Genomic DNA, 18,551 nt, shown 5'->3' with positions numbered 1-18,551 from the left:
AATTCTTGCTTCTAATAACATATGGATAACTTATAAAAGCCATATATTTTCTTGCTGATACTATTTTTTCCCTTTTTTCTTGTTAGACCAAGACTGTGTACTTTGGTTTTAATAAAGCATTATTTAATTATAAATATTCTAGGTATTATAGGCATCACAATTGGCTTTTGAGGGCACCTTGGAATTTGGATCTTATTGAAACTTTTCCCACTACATAATAAACTTGTAGTGTGCTCACTTTCTCACATTTATTCTTGTGTGAAATCTCTATTTTCCATATGATTGTGAGGATGAGTATACAACAGACCATATGTGACAGTTGAACTTGAACCTATAATGTCATAGTCCAAGAAGCCAAATCACAGCCTTTGAAACAGCACAGAATATTCAGGACTTAGTGACTGACATCTCCCCCAGTTTTTGTGTCTCAGGATCAACCAAAAAAAGTCATGTATGCTCCCAAACTAATCACATAGGAACATGCAATGCCCCACTTCTAGGTAGCCCTCATCAAGTTTCCTACGCCAACAACTTTCATTCACAAAACGCCTTGAGCCTTATTCTTTTTTTTCTTTTCTTTTTGTCACTCTAAAGCTTTTCCACTCTCTTCCCTGAATTTGAGTCTCTGTCAAAAGTAAGTGACAGTGGCTGACTCTCTTCTACAGCAAGCTCTGAATATCTAGCCTCTGCTTGTTCTCATTTGAATGGTGTTCATTGTTTCCACAGGCTTTTTACTTCTTTTCCTGAGACTGATTTGTTTTCCTTTCACTAGTCTTTATAATTTTCCTTATGATAAGGAAAGTGATTTTGTATTTCTTCAGTAATAAGTATTTTTTCTTGTCTTAATTAAAATATAATTTACATATGCTAATTTCAGGTGTATGCCATATTGATTTGATAGTTGTATATTTTGCAAAATGATCACCACAGTAAGTCTAACATTTATCATTATATAGAGTAAGTTGCAATTTTTTTCTTGTGATGAAAACTTTTAAGATGTACTCTTTTAGCAATTTTCAAATACACAATTCAGTATTAACTATTGTCACCATGCTGTATATTACATCCCCAGGATTTATCTATGTTATAACTGGAATTTTGTATTTTTTGACCCACTTCACCCATTGGGCCCCCACTTCTGGCAATAACCAATCTGTTCACTGTATCAATAAGCTTTTTGTTGTTGTCATTTTAAAATTCCACATATGAGTGATAATCATACAGTATTGGTTTTTCTCTGTCTGACTTATTTCACGTAACATAATGCCCTCAAGATCCATCCGTGTTGTCACAAATAGTGAGATTTTGTTATTTTTTATGGCTGAATAATATTCCACTGTGTGTGTTTGTGTGTGTGTGTGAAACACGTTTTCTATATCCATTCATCCATCGATGGATGCTTAGGTTATTTCCATACCTTGGCTATTATAAATGATGCTGCAGTGAACTTGGTGGTACATGTATCTTTTTGCATTAGTGTTTTTGTTTTCTTTGGGTAAATACCTAGAAGTGCAATTCCTGAACGATATGGTACTTCTATGTTTAATTTTTTGAGGAACTGCCATTTGCTTTTTGTGGTGGCTGCACCAATTTACATTCCCACTCCCAGTGTATGAGAGGTCACTTTTCTCCACATTCTCACCAATACTTGTTATTTCCTGTCTTTTTGATAGTAGTTATTTTAACAAGTGTGATATGATCTCTCATTGTGGTTTTGATTAACATTTTCAGATGATTAGTGATGTTGAGCACTTTTTCATGTACCTGTTGGCCATTAGTATGTCTTCTTTGTAAACATGTCTATTCAGAACCTCTGCCCATTTTTTAATTGGGTTGTTATTGAATTGTATGACTTTTTATATGTTTTGGATTTTAACCCCTTATCAGGTATATGATTTACAACCATGTTCTCCCATTCAGTAGGTTGTGTTTTCATTTTGTTGATCAATTCCTTTGCTGTGCAGACACCTTTTAGTTTGATGCAGTCCCACTTACTTATTTTTGCTTTTGTTGCTTTTGCTTTTGGTGTTAAATCCAAAAATTTATTGCCAAGACCTATGTCAAGGAGCTTATTGCCTATGTTTTATTCTATGTGTTTTATGGTTTAAGGTCTTCTGCTCAAATCTTAAATCCATTTTGAGTTAGTTTTGTGTATGATGTAAAAAATTGTTCCAGTTTCATTCTTTTGCATATGGCTGTCCAGTTTTCCCAACACTGTTTATTGAAGAAACTATCCTTTTCCATTGTGTATTCTTGTCTCCTTTGTCATTAATTAATCCTATATACATAGGATTATTGCTGGGCTCTCTATTCTATTCCATTGGTCTATGTGCTGTTTTTATGCCAATACCATACTGTTCTTATTACTATGGCTTTGTAATATAGTTTGAAATAAGGGACCATGGTGCCTCCAGCTTTGTTCTTTTTTCTCAAGATTGGTTTGGGTATTGGGGTCAGCACTAGGTATTGTTTTTTTAAAAAAATTATGTTTATTTTTGAGAGGGAGACAGAGACAGAGACAGAGCATGGGCAGAGGAGGGTCAGATAGAGAGGGAGACCCAGAATCTGTGAAACAGGCTCCAGGCGTGGTGCTGTCAGCACAGAGCCTGAAGCGGGGCTCAAGCTCACAAACCGTGAAATCATGACCTGAGCTGAAGTCAGACACTCAACCAACTGAGCCACCCAGGCACTTCCTAGACAATTTTTTTTAAATGGGATTATATTATATCAGGCAGGAAGGAGCACATGCAAAAGTATGACCTTAAATGGATGAATTTGTTTTCAAGACTCCCAGACTTACAATTATTCATTCTTACCTGAATTTTAACATTTTAACCTTTCCTTTCCTTCTTTCTTTCTTTCTTTCTTTCTTTCTTTCTTTCTTTCTTCCTTCCTTCCTTCCTTCCTTCCTTCCTTCCTTTCCTTTCCTTTCCTTTCCTTTCCTTTTTTTTTTTTTTTTGCTTTCTAACTTTTAATCAATGGTAAAACCTTCCCCTACCCTCTCCTCAAACCAAAATATGTTTCCAGAACTTTTTTACGATAGTAGAAACAACACATAATTATATATCAAAGATCCTGGAAAAAATGGAGTTTTTCCATTTAAAAATCTATTCCACTTCAGGCAATTTATTTAACTGCTCTGAGTTTCAGTATTTAATCTGTTAATGAGACTAGTATTACCTTCTTTGTAAGATCAAATATAAAAAGCAATGCATAGAAGTGTTTTGTAAATTAAGTGACTCACAAATATCTCCCCTTTTTTGATTAAAAAATTTTAATTCTGGTAAAATAAACATAACATAAAATTTACTATCTTACCTTTTTTTCAAAAAAAAATACAGTTAAGTAGGGTCAAGTACATTCACACTGTTGTGAAGTAATCTCTAGAACACTTTTTATCCTGGAACAAAACTATATATTTATTAAACCACAACTCTTATACTTCCTATATTTGTATATTAGTGTATGCTAAGTCCTTAAAGTCAAAGGATACTCTTTTGACTGTAGATTCAAAATTCAATCTGTAGGAAGATTTTGATGGCTATGAAATAACTATATATTGGTCCAAAAAATGGCCTAATCTGGCTTTATTTACTATTCATTTGGACTATTATTGTCTCACAACTACTCTTGTCCTATTACACTAAAACCAAAATGACATTTCCAAAACTAAACTGAGATCATGTGTCTCTCAGTCTGAAATCTTTTGGTGGCTTCCTGATATTCTGAGAATAATACAAAAATCTTTAATACAGGCATATCTCATTTTATTGTGTTTCACTTTGTTGTGCTTTGTAAATATTGTGTTTTTTTAAAACAATGAAGTTATGTGCCAACCCTGCATTGAGCAACTGTGTTAGCATGATTTTCCCAATAGCATTTGCTCTTTCATGTCTCTGTGGCACATTTTGCTAGTTCTCACAATATCTCAATGTTTTTTATTTTTTCTCTTTATCCTCCTTGCTAATTTATTGGGAGCAGTGTTTCTTTTTCTTTATAGGAAAAGAGACAGTATTTCAAATTTTTTAATAGTTACTATATTTTTATGGTGAGCTGTATCAGTGATCTTATATGTTACTATGTTAACTGTTTTGGGGTACAATGAACTGCACCCATATAAAACAATGAAATTAATCAACGGGGTGTGTTCTGACTGCTCCATCAACTGGCTATTCCCACATGTCCTTCCTTCTCCTCAGGCCTCCATAATTCCTGAGGCACAACAATATTAAAGTGAGACTAATTAAAAACCCTACAGTGGTCCCTAAGTGTTCAAGTGAAAGGAGTCACACATCTCTCACTCTAAATCAACATGTAGAAATTATTAAGCTTAGTGAGGAAGGCACGTCGAAAGACAAGATAATGCCGAAAACCTAGCCTTTTGTGCACTTACCCAAGTTGTGAATGCAGAGGAAAAGTTCTTGAAGGAAATGAAAAGTGTTGTTCCAGTGGACACATGTATGCTAAGAAAGTGAAACAACTATATTCTTGATATGGAAAAAAAATATTTTGGGAATCTGGACAGAAGATCAAGCCAGTCACAACATTCCCTAAACCAAAGTCTAATCCAGACCAAGGCCCTAACTTTCTTCAATTTTATAAAGGCTGAGAGACTTAAGGAAGAAACTACAGAAGAAAAGTATGAAGCTAGTAGAGGTTGGTTCATGAAGTTTAAGGGAAAAATCCACCTCCATAACAAAAAAGTATGAGATCAAGCAACAAATGCTGATGTAGAAGCTATAGTAGGTTGTGCAGAAGATCTAGCTAAGGTAACTAATCAAGGTGGCTGTACTAAACAACAGATTTTCAATGTAAACAAAATAGCCTTCTATTGGAAGATGCCATCTAGGACTTTCATATCTAGAGAGAAGTCAATTCCTGGTTTCAAAGCTTCAAGGGACTCTCAAGGCTTCAAGGCTGACTGTCTTGTTAGGGGCTAATGCAGCTGGTGACCTGCAGTTGAAGCCAGTGCTCATTTACCATTCCAAAAATGCTGGGGCCCTTAAGAATTGTGCTGAATGCCCTCTGTCTGTGCTCTATAAATGGAACAACAAAGCCTGCGTGATAGCATATCTCTTTACAACATGGTTTACTGAATGTTTTAAGTCCACTGTTGAGACCTATTGCTCAGGTAAAACAAGAAGTCTGTCAAAATATTACTAGCTGTTGACAATGTACCTGGGCACTCAAGAACTCTGATGGAGAGGTACACCAAGATTAATGTTGTTTCATACCTACTAACAAGACATCCATTCTGCAGTCCATAGATCAAGGAGTCCTTTTGACTTTCAAATATTGTAATTTAAGAAATGTATTTCATGAAGCTATAACTCCAATAGATAGTGATTCCTCTGACAGATGTGGACAAAGTAAATTGAAAACCATCTGGAAAGGATTCACCATTTTAGGTGCCATTAAGAACATTCTTAATTCCTAGAAAAAAGGTAAAAATATCAACATTAACAGGAGTTTGGAAGAAGTTGATTCCAACCCTCATGGATGTCTTTGAGAGGTTAGAGATTTCTGTGACAAAAGTAACTGCAGATGTGGTGAAAAAAACAAGATAACTAGAATTAGAAGCAGAGCCTGAAGATGTTACTGAATAGCTAGCTGCAAACTCATGACAAAACTTGAACATATGAGGCGTTGCTTCTCATGGATGAGCAAAGAAAGGGGTTTCTTGAAATTTAATCTGTTCCTGGTGAAGATTCTGTGAGGATTATTGAAATGACAATGAAGGATTAATATATCCCCTAAACTTGGTTGATAAAAGTAGTGGCAGGGTTTGAGAGGATTGACTCCAATTTTCACAGAAGTTCTACTATGGGTGAAAGAACAGCATCTCATGCTACAGATAAATCATTTGTTAAATAAATAATCAATCAATGTGGCAAGCTTCACTGTCTTATTTTAAGAAATAGCTACAGCCACTCCAGACTTGAGCAACTACTACTTTGATCACTCAGTGGCCATCAATGTTGAGGCAAGGTCCTCCACCAGCAAAAAGATTACAACTTGCTAAAAGCTCAGATGATGGTTAGCCTTTCTTAGTAATAAAGTATGTTTTTAAAACAATGTTTGTATATTGTGTTTTAGGCATAATGCTGTTGTTGCATATTTAATAGACTCCAATATAGTGTAAATGTAACTTTTGTATTTACTGGGAAACCAAAAAATTCATTTGACTCACTTTATTGTGTAATTTGCTTTATTGCAGTGGTCTAGGACCAAATCCTGACATCTGAGGTTTCCTTGTATGCACTGTTAGATCTTGCAAGCTCTGATTCCAGCTTATTTCTTTAGTTTCATCTTATAATAATCTCTGTCATATACTGGTTCAGCCTCATAAACTTTTGCTTCCTGGGAGAGAGGTCATGCTTTCTTCACATATCCTTCTTTTGTACCTGTATATGCTGTGAGGGGTTTTGCCAGTCCCCTTCACTTAGGGGCATTTCCAGAGAACCCAAGAGATGGATTAGAGCATGTCATGATGCCACTTTGAGATCATTTTGTAACAATAAAACTCCAGTGTTCCATATTCCATTATGAGTTGGGTTCAAAATAGCTAATAAAACTTCCATGGAATGAGGTGTTAATGGAGGATGGAGAGACAATACGACCTATTACAAAGCTTAAAAGTACCAAATGACAAGAATGAAAATAACACCTAAAATATGAAATAACTTTATATTTTAGCATAGGCTAATGCCTCAGACTTTATCAGAACTGGAGAGTTAGCTGCAAGTCCATAATACTGTGCTAAAATAATAGTGATACAGGTGAGCAGCTGAGGAAAACTTTCAGTGTACAACAGAACGATGAACAATTATTTTAACTCTCTCCTTTGTTTACAGACTTGACTTTTTCATGTTAATAAGTATCCCAGAAGCCAAGATTTTTAAATCGTAAATAATACCACTTATTTTGCAATTCCTTTTTCTAAGTGTAGAAGACAGCTGACCAAACCAAAGCAAACAACACTAAAGTATTTCACAAAGTGTAACACACAGAGGCCAAAATAGAGGTTTGCTATTATACCAATCCATGACATGGAAGACTTAAGTTCATTTGGGCAGCAAAAGAGAGTGGTACAGTGTATTAATACCATGAGAATGGTGAATTATTTCTTTATACTCTGGAAAACCAGCTGTGCTGAGACTTAGCAACAATCTTAAAATAGATGGAATGTGTGAAAATCTGGTCATTGTTGTCGACTATTTTCATGTTCTTTACTGTGATTTCCTTATATAAGGAGTATCCACTCCAAAGAAATTATGTGCTGCTTGTCAGAAAAATTTAAAGTTATGGAGATACAGAGAAAGAGAGAAAAGAGTCAAATATTTTCTTCAAGCAACTAGTTGTAACTTTTTGACTTATATTAGCAGACTCGGTTGCCAGTTACCATGGTAGTTAAACCATACTCAAAGTTTTGACAGATTCCTGGAAAGTTAAAACAGATTCTCTATTTAAACATAAAAAAGTTGAAACTGGTAGACTTTTAAGGACTATAATTTATGTATTAATCCACAACAATTAATTATTGACCTTTGAAATACTAAAGAAAGGAACTAGAGGTAATTTTTCTTCAGTAAATTATATCAATCCAAGGATAAAAAAAATGAAGCTTAAATTGGGCAGCAAATGGCAATATTTGTAATAGTTGTGATTTGTTTTGGTAAGTTCTAAAGTGATTTTTTGTTGTAATATACATAGTTTTAAATAATTAACTCATTTTTTTGTGATTTCTCCTAGTCCGTCAAGCAGTTAGCAATTTCAAGACTTTTGACCTTAATATATACCACAAAAGATTTTGGTTTTGAGAGAATAACTGGTGCAAAGGCCAAGTCTATGTTACTCATTATGGTGGACAAATCTCTCCCAGAGGCCCCAACCTATCTTGTCAGAGTTTACCATGTAACTAACTCTGTACACTTCAGAAACAACAACGTACAGATCATTATCTGTCTACTTCTTATGCCTCTTGGATCTGAATTTCTGTTTATAATCTCACCTGGTTTTGAGTTTCCCCATTCTTACTACCACCTCATGACATCATTGAAAATGAGATTGAAAACAGTATCAGCAAAGTGAAAATAACATTTAAAATACAGTAACAGTTTTATCACTCCTCATAATATCAAGAATGTGGAGTAAAAACAAAATGAAACAAACAACTCATGCTTTGTGTGATGCACAAAAACTAAAGTTCTCTGAAATCTTTCCTAATTCGTAAAATGGGCGTAATGTGACTGAATCTGATGGGCTATTTTAACATTGGGATAAGTATGTAAATCAAGTCTATTCCTTAGTATATTATAAAACTTGGAGTTTTAGGAAATTTGGGATTTGTCAGGTTTTTTTTTTCAACCATGTATCTTATCCAACAGCAAAGCAAGTTGATTCTCGTTTCAGAATATACCTTTGAAATTATTTCTCAGTACCTTCCCCAATATTACTTTAGTCAAAATAATAACACAGTGAGAGACTTCTAACTCTATGCCCTCTTGCCCTTTACACCACTCCCATAATACTTAACAAAAAAAAAGGAAAGTTGCTTTACATTATTCAACTTTTCAAAGACCTGCAGTGATTTCTTTCTACTTTTACAATAAAAAGCAGTGTAAATATTCCTTTTCAGGCTACATTATTAGGTTCCTAGCTTACTAGCTAATCTCAAAAACAAACCAAAACAAGAAAACCCAGAACTCCAAACCAAAACCAAAAACCAACCAAACAATAGAAACAACATCCACCTCAGGGCTTTTTCATTGTCCTCTCTGAATGAAACATTCTATGCAGATATTCCAGTGGCTTATTCCCTCAACTTGTTGAGGTCTTTATACAAATATTACCTCCACAACAGTTTTTTGATTATCCAAACTAAAATGATATTCCCTCTCACTTTTTAATTTTATTCCCACTGCTTATTTTTTCTCCATGACACTTAATGCTACCTACCATTATGTTATCTATTTATTTATTTATTTTTAATTTTTTCCCCAACTCTAGAATCTAGGCTCTCAAAGGGCATTAGGCTCATTTTGTTTTCTAATAATCAGTAATATGTGGTATATAGTAAGTACTCAATACTTAGGGAAGTAATAGAAAAACATGATTTAATGAATAGAATATAACTAAGAGCTATCAGTATAACAAAAATATAATACAAATTACCTTATATACACCTCCAAACAATGAGGTGGGCATTTAATATATTTTAGATTTTATAGACAAAAATTGAGACCAAAAAAGCTTAAATTACTTGCCCAATATCTAAAATTACTCGTTCAATATCTTGTATCAAGTAGTTTTTTCAAACGTAGCTCTTTTGTCTCTCAAAGATCCTTTATCATTATCAAGAATACCACTTTCCTTTGGAGAGTAGAAATGGAGCATGAGCTGATCAGTGATTTTTAGAGCAGGTTTCACATTAGAATTACCTGGGGAACTTAACTACTGAAGGTTAGACATCATTTCAAGACAACTGAATCAGAATATTGAGAGTAGGGCCTGGGCATTATATGGTTCTAATTCTGACACCCTAGGTGTATTACATCCAAACTTCTATTTGTAATGTCAAATCTAGTTGGTAGTTGATTTTTTTTCTTTCTCTTTTGTCTTTGTGTCATTGAAAAACAAACAAAAAACATTAGGGCAAATATTAAGTAAATTCATAAAATTAAATCAGACACACACAAAAAAGTACTTTTTATGTCATTGATAAAGGTAAAAAGAAAGCTTTCCAGAATTGTAAAAGCAAAATAAATGCAAAATAACACCTCAATGTGATACTCCTACATGGACCCTCAAAGGATAAATGAAAGGCCAGTTTGAATCTATTAAAAGCCTTAAGTATATATATACACCCTATCACCCACAATTTTCTTTCTTTCTTTTTAAAAATTTATGTCTTATAAAAAAAATATAGACAGTTCATGAGTTTGTGTGGGGGCATGCTAATCTTCTCCGTATCCTTCCAATTTTAGTATATGTACTGGTGAAGGGAGCACCCACAATTTTCTCAAAATTATCCTATAGAAATGCTCACACAAATGTGCAAAATATATATGTAATATTTATTTCAGCATTTTTATAATCTAAATCAATATAAACAAACATGGATAAGGAATAAAAGGACATTGTCTAGGTAGGAAAAAAGGACAAAAGAGCATCATCTTCCATCTCTGACACACATATTCACAAAACACCTTTAGATAGAGAAAAATATTATTTCACAGGGATGTTTTAACATTGCAGTTTTGATTGAATACCTTCATTAGAAAAGTGACATGAGAGAAGGGCTCTGTCCTGTGCTGAGGTGCCAAGTTTTTGTTTTTGTTTCAATTAAAATATATGTGATGTATAACCTTGTATACATTTAAGGTGTCCAACATGTTGACCTGAGACATTTACATAGTGTCATATGATTGTTAATGTAGCAGTAATTAGTATTTCAATCACATCTTGATTTTTTTTTCTTTTAAGTCATTGGAAAAATTGAGATTTAGTCCCAGCAAGTCTAATGATTATAATTCAAAATTGTAGTCTGTTTTCACTACTAATGCATTAGGTCTGTAGAATTTCTTTACTCATTGCAAGTTCGTTTCCTTAAGCAACATCTCTCCAATTCTGTCACACACCCAAGACCCTGGTAACCTCATTTCAATTTCTGTTCTTACAAGTTTAGCTTTTTGAGGCCTCATATATAAGTAATATCAGATAGTATTTGTCTTTCTCTGTTCCACTCATCTCACTTCTCATAAGGTCTTCAGGATCCATCCATGTTGGCACAAATGGCTGGATCTCCATTCTCATAGCTAAAAAATATTCCATTGTGGATATATACAGCACAATTCTTTATCCATTCACACAGTGATGGGTCCTTAGGTTTTTTCCACATCTTGGTTATGGTGAATAAGTCTGCAATCAACAAAGAAGGTGCATATATCCCTTTCATGTCCTGTTTTCATTTTCTTTTCATGTATGACCAGAAGTGAAATTGCTAGATTGTATGATAGTTCCTTTTTTTTTCTTAATGTTTTGAGGAATCTCCATATTTTTTTTCCATAATGGCTGCACCAGTTTACATTCCCATAGTGCACAAGCAAAAAGTTCCCTTTTTGTCCATCCTCACTTCATGCTATCTTGAGTGTAGCCATTCTAACAGTGTAACATAATGTTTCACTGTGATTTTGATTGGCTTTTTCCTGGTGATTAATTATTTTGAGCACCTTTTCATGTACCTGTTGGTCATTTGGGGAAAAAAAAATGTTTAGGTCTTCTGCCCATTTTTTTCATCAGGTTTTTGTTTTTGTTTTATGTTATTGAGTTGTATGAGTTCTTTATATATTTTGGATATTAATCCCTTAACTGATATATGGTTTGCAAATATTTTCTCCCACTTCATAGGTTGCCATTTCATTTTGTTGATCATATCTTTTGATGTGCAGAAGCTTTTTATTTATTGTAGTCCCATTTGTTGATATTTGCTTTTGTTGTGTGTGCTTTTAGCGTCATATCCAAAAAAACTATTGCCAAGACTAATGCCAAGGAGCCTCTTTTCTGTGCTTGCTTCTAGGCATTTTATGGTGTCATATCTTATGTTTAAGTCTTCCATTCATTTTGAGTTAATTTTTATGAGTAGTGTAAGATAAGGATTCAAATTTATTTTCTGCATGTGCTAGTCTTCTCAGCACCATTTGTTGAAGAGACTATCCTTTCCCCATTGGTTGATCTTATCTCTCTTGTCATATATTAGTTGACATTATATATGGGAGTTTAATTCTGGATCTGTATTCTGTTCCATTGACTTACGTGTCTATTTTTATGCCAGTACCATATTGTTTTAATTAGTATAGCTTTGTGGCATAGTTTGAAATTAGAAAGTGTGATGCCTCCTGGTTTGTTATTCTTTCTCAGAATTACTTTGGGTATTGAGGGTCTTTGCTTATTCCATACCCATGTGAGGATTGGTTGTTCTATCTCTGTGAAGAATGTTGTTGGAATTGGTGTTTGAGTTGTAGATGGCTTTGGGTAGTATGAGCATTTTAACAATATTAATTCTTTAGATACATGAACATGGAATGTCCTTTCATTTGTTTGTGTTGTCTTTGATTTATTTCAAAAAATCTTGTAGTTTTTGTCATAGAGAGCATTTTCTTTCTTGGTTAAATTTATTCCTAAGTATTTAATTGTTTTTGATGCTATAATGAAAAAAAAGTTCTTTTTTCAGATATTATTAACATAGAGAATTGCAAATGATTTCTGTATGTTGATTTTATATACTGTAACTCTATAAAATTCATTGGTTAGATCTACCAGGTTTTGGCTTAGACTTTGGATTTTCTATGTAAAAGTCATATTATCCTCAAATAATGACAATTTTGCCCGAATTCCTCTAGCTAGGTTTCTAGTACTGTACTGAATAAAAGTGTTGAGAGTGGGAATCCTTGTCTTGGACCTGATCGCAGAGGAAAAGCTTTCAACTTTTTACCATTGTATATGCTGTGGGTTTGTCATATATGGCTTTTATTATGTTGAATTATGTTCCTTCTAATACCCAATTTGTTCCTGTTTTTTTTTTATCATGAAGTGATGTTGTATTTTATTACATGCATTTTTTGTACCTATTGAGATGATCATGTGATTTTTATCTTTCTATTGATATGATGTATCACATTTATTAATTTTTTATATGTGAATCCTCCTTGCATCCCGGGGATAAATTCCATGAGGTCATAGTATATAATCCTTTTAATGTGTGGGTTTGCTAATATTTTGAGAATTTTCATGTCTCTATCCATCAAGAATACTAGTCTATGGTTTTCTTATACTGTCCTTATGTTTCTTTGTTATCAGGGTAAGCTGGTTGGATAGAATGAGTTTGGAAGTATTTCTTTTTCAATTTTGGGAGGAGACTTTGAAAATTATTAGTGTTAATTCTTCTTTAAATGTTTGATAGCTGTTGTGAAGCTGTCTGGCCCTGCAGTTCTGGGCTCTGATGTTTCAATTACCGATTCAGTCTTTTAACTTATTATTGGTCTGTTCAGATTTTCTATCTCTTCCTGATGTAATCTTGGTATATCGTGCATTTCTAGGAATTTATGTCTTCCAGATTATCTAATTTGTTGGCATATGATTATTCACAGTAGATTCTTATCATCCTATAGATTTCTCATTACAGCATGTCTCCTCTTTCATTTCCAATTTTATGTGTTTGAATCTTCTTCTTCTTTTTTTTTTAGTTTGTTAAAGGATCATCAATTTTATCTTTTTGAAAAATCAGCCCATAGTTTCATTGATACTTTATTTTGTTTTTCTTATTTCTCCCTCTTTACTTCCATTTGGATCTTTATTATTTCCTTCTTTCTGCTAACTTTGGACTTAAATTGTTCCCCCCACCTCCCCCCACTTCCTTGAGGGGTAAACCTGGGGTATTCATTTGGGATCTTTCTAATTTCTTAATATAAACATTTATAGCTTAAACTCTTCTCTCAAAACTCTTACAACATCACTTTTTCAGATATTTGATTTTTTTTAAAATTTTTTATTTGACCCACTGGTTTTTCAGATGTGTAATGTTCAGTTTCCACATATTTATAGATTTTCCAGCTTTTCTCTTGCTGTTCATTTCTAGTTTCATACTGTTGTGTTCATAATGAGTTATTGGTTTGATTCAATATTCTTAAATTTACTAAGACTTGTTTTGTATCCTATCATATAATCTATCCTAAAGAATTTTTTTTTTGCCCTTAAAAAGAATGTGTATTTTGCTGCTGTTGCATGGAATGTTCTGTAAATATCTAAGCCCATTTCGTCTAAAGTATGGTTCAATCCAGCATTTACTTGTTGTTTTGCTGGGTGATCTATCCATTGCTGAGGTTGCTTCTTCTTCTTATTGTCTATTTTTCCCTTTATATCTGTTAGTATTTGCTTAATACACTTACGTGCTCTGATGTTGGATATATATATATTGACAGTTATTATATCCTGATGTATCGATTCATTTATCATTATGTAATGACCTCCTTTGTCTCTTGCTGCTATTTTTGGTGTAAAGTCTAGTAAAGTCTATTTTGTTTAAGTATGACTACCTCTTTTGGCTCCATTTGCATGGAATATCTTCTTCTATTCCTTCACTTAGAAACTATGTGTGTCTTTAAGGCTGAAATGAGTCTCTTGTAGGTAGCATATATTGGGTCCTTTTTTTCTTAATTCATCTAGTTACTCTGTGCCTTTTGATTGGTGAATTCAATACATTTACGTTAGAATGATTATTGATATGTAAGGACTTACTAATGCCATCTTATTAATTTCTGATTATTTTGTATTTCCATTGTTTCTTTTTCCTCTGTCTTTGCCTACTTGTGTAAATTGGTTATTTTTTGTGGAGGTGTGTTCTACTTTGTTTCTTTGTCTTTTGTGGCTCTACTCTCAGTTTTTGCTCTCTGGTTACCTTGTGGATTGCATAAAACATTTTATAGATAAAACAGTCCATTTTAGTCTGGTAGCAACATATCTTTAAACAGCTATAAAGATGCTACCCTTTTACTTCTCCCTTTTATATTATTTATGTTATAGTTCACCTATTTTATGTTGTACATTCATTAATAGTTTATACTATCTATAGTTATTTTTACTACTCTTTAACTTTTATACTATTGTTGAGCAATTAACATGCCATCCAAATATAGCGTTACAGTTTTTTGACTGTCTATTCACCTTATTGTGCACTTTCACGTATTTACGTGTCAGTGATTAGTGTCTTTTCATTTCAGCTTAAAGAACACCTTTCAGCATTTCTTGCAAGGCAGGTCCAGTGTTGGCAACTTTTTTTTCCTCTATTGGAGGGAGTAATTGAGAAGGTGTGACTATTCCTTAACCTGTGAGCTGGACCTGGGCAATTGGAAGCTCCTTATCTCCCCTGTCCTTAGAATGTATGCTCTGCCCGCTGTTCCCACAGAGGGAACCATTTTTCAATGACACACCCTTGAGAGTGCATTATGTTTGGAGACCCTCTGGATGGTATATGTGACTGAACTCAGTTAAGGCTTCTATATAAACTTAAAAGATTCTGGTAGGCAGGTGTGCAGATCTACTCATCTTGCAGACACCTAAGACACACCTTATAAGTTTCCTTGCATATTAAATCTGTCACCTACCAATCTGGAGTGGTTTGCATTTCTTCAGTCTCTCCCTCTGTGTACAGGAACCAGTTTGCAAACCAACATCTTTCAATATTTTGAATATGTCATTCTACTTTCTCCTAGTGGGTAGAGTTTCTGCGGAGAAATCTGCTGATAGACTAATTGGGTTCCTTTGTAGGTTACTTTCTTTTTTTCTTCCCCTGGCTGCCTTTAAGATTCTTTCTTTAAAATTGATTTTTTGACAGTTTCATTATAATGTCTCTTAGGGAAGATGTTTTTGCATCAAAATAATGAGGTGCTCTATTAGCTTAGAGGACTTGTATGTACAAGTGCTTCCCCCAGATTTGGGATGTACTGTCTATTATTTCTTTAAATAAACTATGTCTTCTCCCTCTCCTCTTTTTCTGGAATCCCAATTATTCTAATATGTTCTTTTTGATTGAATCTGATAGTACTCATAGGCTTTTAAAAAATCTTAGTTCCCGTTCTTCTTTTGACTGAATTGTCTTTATTCCTATACTCCAAGTCATTTATTTCTTCCATCTGGTCTGCCTTGATACAGATGCAATCTTTTTCATTCTCCATTTCATTCATTGATTTTTTTCTGCTCCAGTATCCATATGGCTCTTTCTTACCATTTCAATTTCTTTGATAATGAATGGTTTCTATTCATTAATTTTATTCCTGATTTCATTGAATTGTTTTTCTGAGTTTTCATGTAGCTTTTTGAATTTTTTTCATAACCACTATTTTGAATTCTTTATTAGTCTGTGTATGTGTTTACGATCCATGTTGAATTGTCATATTCTTTTTGTGATACCATATTTTCTTGATTTTAAAATATTGTTTGTCACTATGTGCTCTGGCTTTTGCATTTGAAATAGATATTTTCTTTTTTTTTAAAGATTTTTAAAAATGTTTTTATTTATTTTTGATACAGAGAGAGACAGAGCATGAGCAGGGGAGGGGCAGAGAGAGAGGGAGACACAGAAACCAAAGCAGGCTCCAGGCTCTGAGCTGTCAGCACAGAGCCTGATGCGGGGCTCGAACTCACACACTGTGAGGTCATGACCTGAGCCAAAGTTGGATGCTCAACCAACTGAGCCACCCAGGCGCCCCTGAAATAGATATTTTCTTGAATAAACTTTTGTTTTGTTTCTTATAATTCATCAGGCTGGCTATAAGAATCCTTTCTTTTGTATTCCAAAAGGTAGCACTATAGCTCAGGTTTGTGGCTTCTTCCTTGGCCACTGATCATTGCTTATTTTCTGAATAAGCTCCCTGTCTACCAACACTCCCTCTCCTGAATGCATTGGGTGGAATACATATGGAGCTGTCCCCAGAGTGTAGGGAGATGTGCATTTATTATGTGGAACTTTAGGGGTGCCAACAGACCTGGTGAGGAGATCTTCTAGTGGGGCATTCCCAGAGGTTTGTGAGCAGACTTCCTGTTGAAGTCTTGAAGCAGACAGCAGAAAATGGGTTCCTTTAATATCCTTCGATACTTTTCTCTACTTCTTTCTCTTTCTTCTCCTATCCCTAAATTATAGTGGTTGCTCTTCAGAAATCAGGGTGTTGCTAAAGAGAAATGTTTTTTTTTTTTCCCAGCCACAATCCACACAACTTGGATAACCAAGCAGTTACTCACCAATTCACTTTCCACCTCCTCTATGGGAGAGGTTGCTGCTACCTGCCAAACAGCTTCGTCCTTGAAATGTCACCCTGGGCAAGGGTGGCTCTGGAGAGTTCATCTCTCTCCTCTGTATCCAGACTTTTTTTTTTTTTTTTTTTTTTTTTTTTTCATCACACCAGTGTCATGTTGGAATCTCTTCTCAGGCAATATGAACTTCTAAAATTTCTCTTTCATCTATGGGTATCTGTCCAGGTTTTTTTCCCCTGATTGCTGCAAGTAGGGGTGGGGCAGGTTTGCCAACTCCCTTAGGTCCACAGCCCTTACTGAGGTCTTATTTATTTTCAGATTCACAGGTGAGCAAGAGTACTGTTAAGTCCCTTAGTGTAATTTGCTGAGGCAGTTTTGTTCAGTTATGGATGTAATTGTTAACAAAAAAAGGGGAGAGAAAAAAGGAATGACTTACGATTCTATGACACTAATGTTACTCTTTGTGAAGTACCATGTTTAACAGTCTCACTTTGGTTATGTTGGTACCATTCTTCTGGCTTGATGAAATAAGACTGAAAGCAGTATTATGAAATATTCTGAATTCCTAGCCAAAGAGTTAGTTCAATTCCAGTTGCCTATTCCAAATTGTTGGAAAAAAAAAGATTCTAAGTAGAAAGCAGAAAACAAAAAAAGTAAAAGGACAAGATATTGTAATCTCTTATTAAGAAATGTAGTCTAAAGATCTCACTGAGATCTGACTCCAGAGCAATGTTTTGTTTGGTTATGTGTTTGTGGGTAGGCTAGTGAATGGATGCTTAAACTGGCAGTCGAGTGAGTATTTAAAATAAAGATAAAGGGGTTGAAGGAAAAGACTGTTCAGATTATGTTAAGAATGAGACACAGGGGTGCCTGCGTGGCTCAGTTAGTTAAGCATCTGACTCTTGATTTTGTCTCAGTGTAGAGCCTGCTTGATATTCTCTCTCCTTCTCTGTCCATTCCCCCTCTCAAAATAAATAAACATTAAAAAATGACAGACACATAAACAAATGAACATACAACGCTTAAAGGAACAAAATAATAACAAGCAAACATTCATGCTTAAAGCAACAGGATCAACATTTGTATCTGATAAAGTATTTGAGAAAGAAAGAAATCTACAACACAAAGAGGGTTATTTTATGATAATAAATGGAATAGTCTATACTGGAGATATTAGTGGTCAGTGTGCTAAATGACATATCAAAGCATGTTAAGTAAAAACTCTTAACACTACAAAAAAGAAGTGACTATATAGACTAGCAGTAGGGGCCTGACTACCACCATTCCTGCAACATAAAACAAGTAGACAAAAAAAAAATCATGGTTTTAAATAGCATCTTGTAGGCTTTAGTCAAGTGTGGCATGGCTGTCCAAAATGGAAGCTATTCTGCAAGTTTATATGGTTACACATTCTTATCAACACTTGTTATTGTCAACCTTTAATTTTTGGTATTTGGGAGTGTGTAGGAGTATCACACTGAGGTTTAGAAACTTTATTTTTCATTTTTCTCATGATTGACACTGAACACTAGTCATATAATTATTAGCTATTTGGGAATATTCTTTTTGGAAGTTTTTGTTCAAGTATTTCACCCACTTTTAACTTAGTGTTTTCTTTTCCTGACTGATTTGTAAGAATTCTTTATGTTTTCTAGATGTGAGTTATTTAGAAACAAACATACACATTAAAGGAACTGGAGAGTAAATAGATAACAGAGACAGCAAAAGAACTTCAGAATATAAAG

General features: G+C 34.1%; 1 pseudogene; it reads right to left on the bottom strand.

Annotated features, from left to right (window-relative positions):
- Positions 1-9,917: 9,917 nt before the first annotated feature.
- LOC132693462 (U6 spliceosomal RNA) lies at positions 9,918-10,010 on the bottom strand (annotated as a pseudogene).
- Between the last annotated feature and the right edge of the window lie 8,541 nt (positions 10,011-18,551).

Source organism: Panthera onca, chromosome B1, assembly GCF_046562875.1.
Source record: "Panthera onca isolate mPanOnc1 chromosome B1, mPanOnc1 haplotype 2, whole genome shotgun sequence".
NCBI classification, from domain to species: domain Eukaryota; kingdom Metazoa; phylum Chordata; class Mammalia; order Carnivora; family Felidae; genus Panthera; species Panthera onca.
The sequence above is the reverse complement of the archived record's forward strand: the minus strand, read 5'-3'. Positions and strand labels throughout refer to the sequence as shown.